Source organism: Elgaria multicarinata, chromosome 13, assembly GCF_023053635.1.
Source record: "Elgaria multicarinata webbii isolate HBS135686 ecotype San Diego chromosome 13, rElgMul1.1.pri, whole genome shotgun sequence".
Classification (NCBI taxonomy): Eukaryota; Metazoa; Chordata; class Lepidosauria; order Squamata; family Anguidae; genus Elgaria; species Elgaria multicarinata.
This window is the reverse complement of record NC_086183.1, coordinates 11,349,376-11,354,818: the sequence shown is the minus strand read 5'-3', so window position 1 is coordinate 11,354,818 and position 5,443 is coordinate 11,349,376.

The following is a 5,443-nucleotide window of genomic DNA, read 5'->3' as shown; positions in this document are numbered from 1 at the left end:
TTAAGTTCTTCTTGCGGTGAAAGTAGTGCAATCCTTGGTGTGACTTCTACTTTAAATCCCACTATCTGCTCAATCTCATAAAAAACCATCTTCCACAACTTTTGCACATGTTTACAGTCCCACCACATATGTAAATACGTTCCTTTTTCACCACATCCCCTCCAACAATCTGCTGAAAGCTGATTATTAATCTTATTTAATCTGACCGGAGTTAAATACCACCTCCATACCAGTTTGTAGTAATTCTCCTTTATTCTTACTGACATATTTCTCAACACTCTCTGTCTCCATAATCCCTCCCATCTCTGCTGTCCTATCTGTATCTTCAAATCAGTCTCCCAAACCACTTTCCCACTGCTATCCCACACTCCTTTCTCAGTTAATATATTGTATAGTTGACTCATTAACCCTTTTATCCCTATATTTTGTCCCTTATCAATCCCTTTTTTTTCAATTAATTCCTCAAATTTCGTCTTCTCTCCACACTCTCTATTTTCTTTTACCCAATTTTTAGTCCATTGTTCCAATTGCCCATAGTTTAACCATGATAATTTCAAATCTTTTAAAACATCTTCCATCCTCTCTCTTGTATTCATCCCCTTTAACCATTCACTTAATCTCATTTTATTTTCCTCCTTTAAAACTTTACCTAATCTATTCTTTAAATTTTCAGGAAATTTCTTTAGCATTATCACTGGTGTTAAAGGGGAATTAATTGAAAGCAATTCCTTTTTATATTTATTCCAGAGTTCCCAATGGAACTTCAAAAAGTAATTATCTATTTCATTAAGCCAATTACCCTTCCCTTTTTCCTTAAAAAAAACATTCTGCAAATTTAGCTCAATATTATCTAATGTATTTTCTTCCATCCATTCTAAGTCCCCTACCCCTAGAATTGCTTCAGCAATGTGTCTTAACCTGTTTGCTATATAATAGTACTCAAGGTTCGGGAGACCCAATCCACCCTTCTTTTGATTTATATACCAATTAGATTTGTTAATTCTTGCTTTCTTCTCCGCATTGCAGTAATTATTTATAAGATTCTGCCAACTTTTTAACTCTAAATCTGAAATTCTTATTGGTAACATCCTGAAAATAAAATTGATCTTTGGCAAAATTTTCATCTTTATTAGAGCTATTCTTCCAAACCAAGAAAGATTCAGTTTCTTATACTTCTTTAGCTTTTCTATTACCTCTTTTTTCAATCCATTTAAATTTTCACTTTCCAAATCTTCTAAATTTTTAGTAATCTTAATACCCAAATATTTAATTTTTTCTTTACTATTCAAAACTGAAGCCTTCCCTTCCCATTCCTTCTCTTCCTTTTTAGTGTAATTAAATAACATCAACTCGGATTTTGCCCAATTTATTCTTAACCCCGTAACTTCTTCAAATTCTTTTAACTGCTGTCTAATTCTTTCCATTTTGCTTATCGGATCTCTAAAAGTCATCAATGTATCATCTGCAAACATATTCAACTTAATTTTCTTTCTAGTACCTATCCCCTCTATCTCCCCATCTTCTCTTATTGCATTTGCCAACAATTCCATCACCAATACAAACAGGACTGGCGAGAGTGGGCATCCTTGTCTTGTCCCTCTGGCTAGTCGTATCTTATCCGTTATTCCATCATTTACTACCACTACAGCTGTGTTTTTAGAGTATAACTGCTCTATTATTGCTCTGAATTTGTTACCAAATCCCATTTTGTTTAAAACCAACTTTAACGTTTGCCAACTCACACAGTCAAAAGCCTTAAAAATATCTAGTGCTAAAATACCCGCCTTATTCTTTGACTTTTTTATCCTCTGTATTGCATTTAAGACTCTCCCTATTAATGTATGCATCTGTCTGCCTGCTATAAAACCACATTGGTCTTCCCCTACATAATTTGCTATAAATTTATTTAATCTTTTGGCCAAAATAGTTGAAAAAATTTTAGCATCTTGATTTATTAACGAAATTGGTCTATATGAATCAGGGAGAGTCAAATCCTTATCTGGTTTCGGGATTAAAATTATTATAGAATGCTCCCATGACTCTGGAATCTTCTCCCCTTCCATTATTGCATTATATAATTTCAACAACTTTGGCACTATTAATGTTTTAAATCTTTTATAAAACTCTGGTCCCAGGCCATCTACCCCCGGTGATTTCCCTACTTTAAGCTGATCTATGACCTCCTCTATTTCACATTGCAGTATGTTACTATCCATAATTTTCTTATGCTCATTTTCTAATCCTTTTTTCACAAATTTACCCACATACTCTTCCTTCCTCTTCATTTGAATATCTCTTTCCTTGTATAAATCTTCAAAAAATTGCTGAAAAATTTTTATTTTATCCTTCATCATATGACAATAATTACCCTGCATATTTTTTACTGCCCCTATCCCATTTTTAGCTTTTTCCTTTTGTGTGAGTTTGGCAAGCATCTTCGAGTTCCTGTTACTATTTTGAAAGTATTCCCTTTTCATATAAATTAAGTTCCTCTGAACCTCTTCTAAATTAATATTTTCTAGTTCCTTTTTTTTTGCCTGTACTTCTATTAATTTATATTTATTTTTAGTTTGCCAATATTCATTTTCCAGCTTCCTTATCTCATTCTCTAAAGTAACCTGCCTTACCTCCTGTTGTCTTTTTAGATTACACATTTCCCTAATACAATTCCCCCTAAACACAGCCTTCATGGTATCCCAAACCACTGCCGTTCTTGTTCCCCCCTTCTCATTTATTTCCCATGTTTCTGACAGTTCCTTCTGCATTTTCTCAATTACTTTATCGTACTTAAATATCTTAGTATTCAGTCTCCACCTTAATGCTTGTTTGTAATCCTTATCAACTGCGAAAACTAAACTTACTAGTGCATGATCCGTTACCTTAATTGTCCCCAATTCCATTTTACATATCTTAGTTAAAAAATCTCTGGATACAAAAATATGATCAATCCTGGAGTATGTGTGATGGACTGGAGAATAATATGTAAATCCTGGGTCAGCCCCTCTAAGAACTCGCCAAGAATCAACAAAATCCTTTTCTTTAATTAGTTTGTTTAAGATAGTGATATTGTTTCTTTTTTCTATCTCAGAGGGATTTGACCTATCTAGTCTATTATTCATATTATTATATAGATTTTTAAATGGATGACTTTACGAAACAAATCACGGCCAACTCTTAAGGCATTACTAGTCTATAGATGTTTAACACATTAAAAGCTATTACAAACATGAAAATAGAGTGAGACCCATCCATTAAGTTATAACGTTAAGACTTCTAGACATTAATAACATTTGAACATTGAGACACTTCAATAAAAGAAATGCATTACCACTTACCACGACTTGCTTATCATTCCCAAACCTCCTAAATGGCTGTTTTTCCTGTTCAAATTGATTTATCCTATATATTTCCCATTTAACCCCCCAAACCCATGTAATTTTGCTTAGGATGGCCAAATCCCACATTTTAATATACCACTCTTTTAGCAAGGTCTTTCCTTTCTTTTCCAGTACTTGGCAATAAGGGGACATACATCTACTGTCATATAATAGAATCGTGTTTTTCCTCTGTTCTTTGGTACTGGATCTCTTAGATAGGTTAGTAAGCAAATTCTAGGTTCTAAGGGTATATATGTGTGTTGCAGAATACTGCTAATATTGAAAGTAATTTCTTGCCAGAATCTCCTTGCCTCAAAACAATTCCTTTTCCGCACTCATCATCATCATCTTCTTTTTACAGCTTTTCAGTCTCCTTAACATCTGAGTAATTTCATTGTATGTGACTTCTAAGGGATAGAGCTGTCATGTTCTATTAAGTTAGCCAGAGCATGTACCTTTAAGGCTTTTCCTGATGTCACGGAGGCAAAGGAATGGAGCTATACCATACGGGATAATTCTTGTGCACCTCATAGTTAGGGTGACCATATGAAAAGGAGGACAGGGCTCCTGTATCCTTAACAGTTGTATAGAAAAGGGGATTTCAGCAGGTGTCATTTGTATATATGGAGAACCTGGTGAAATTCCCTCTCTATCACAACAGTTAAAGCTGCAGGTGCCCTGCCTTCTTTTAAATCTGGTCACTCTAGTATAGCTCCTGCAGCTTTAACTGCTGTGATGAAGAGGGAATTTCACCAGGTTCTCCATATATACAAATGACAGCTGCTGAAATTCCCTTTTCTATGCAACTGTTAAACATACAGGAGCCCTGTCCTCCTTTTCATAGGATCACCCTACCTAAGTGCACTGTTGGCCCTTTGGCCCTTTCATTTTGAGAGAAAACATTGATATTCTGACTTTTGCAAAGCATCATTAACCAGGGTAGCTGTTTTCTCAGCAACATCTTTGTTAAACTTCCTCACTGATTCTCTGGCAGGGAGTTGGATTTATTTCTTTTTGCGTAAAAATCTGTGCATATTTTCACATGTATTTTCCCAAATGCATGCTTCAAGTGCGCACATTCTCTCATCGATGAAAGAATATTTGGGTGCATTTTTTCGAAACTACAACTGTTTTCATGTGTATTTTCCACATTTATTTATTGCATTTCTACACCGCACAATAGCCAAAGCTCTCTGGGCGGCTCACAAAAATCCACACATGCTGCCGAATGACTTTCTTTTGGGTCTGTGAATCGCATTGCAAGCCCAGAAATAGATGGACTTTGACCACAGATTGCATCCAAGGTTGTGTTTGGTCCGGAAGGTGCGACCTGAGTAAAATCCTGATAAAAAAATGAGCTGAAATTAATTTCTCATAAATCCCTAGGTCGGGTGAGACAGGTCCTTATGTTTACTGCTGAGTAAGAACTGCTTCTTTCAAGTGCTGATCAGTGCAGAGCAAATAGGCTTCTTTAAATGAACGATTTATATTGGCCACTCACGGACGTTTACGTGTCATTTTGATGTCCTGCGCATCTCCCACTCCTTTCCCCAGATAACCCGTTCAAAAATAAACCTTGGAAAACCCGATTCTTCTGAAATATGTCTGGATTTGTCAGGAATTTTCTGCTGTGTGCAGTCAACGTTGCACTATAAAATGCCCAGTAGAGGGCGCTGACCCATTGAACTCTGTGGGCTGGGAGGTTTTAAATTACAGCCCACATGGGCACTGCTCTCTTCCTGTGTAATTCAACTGGTGCTGAGGGCATCTGAGACAAGGACTCAGGAGCCAAGAGGCCCCCTTTCCACAGTGGGCAAAGGGATGCAAGTGTCTCCAGTTGGTGGTTTTCTAGCAAAGGGCCAGAAGTGCCTACGGTGTGCTCCACATCCCAGCAGAAAAGCAGTCGTGGCTGTCCGTTGCGAGTAGCTTGCTACTGCTTCACTTCACCAAAAAGAGCTGCTATGCCACAATGTGCATGGCCACACGGGCACAGAGAAATGTGATGAAAAGTGAAAATGCCAAACAGCTGGGAGAGGAGCTAAAATCTAGTTACTAGGAAGAGCGAA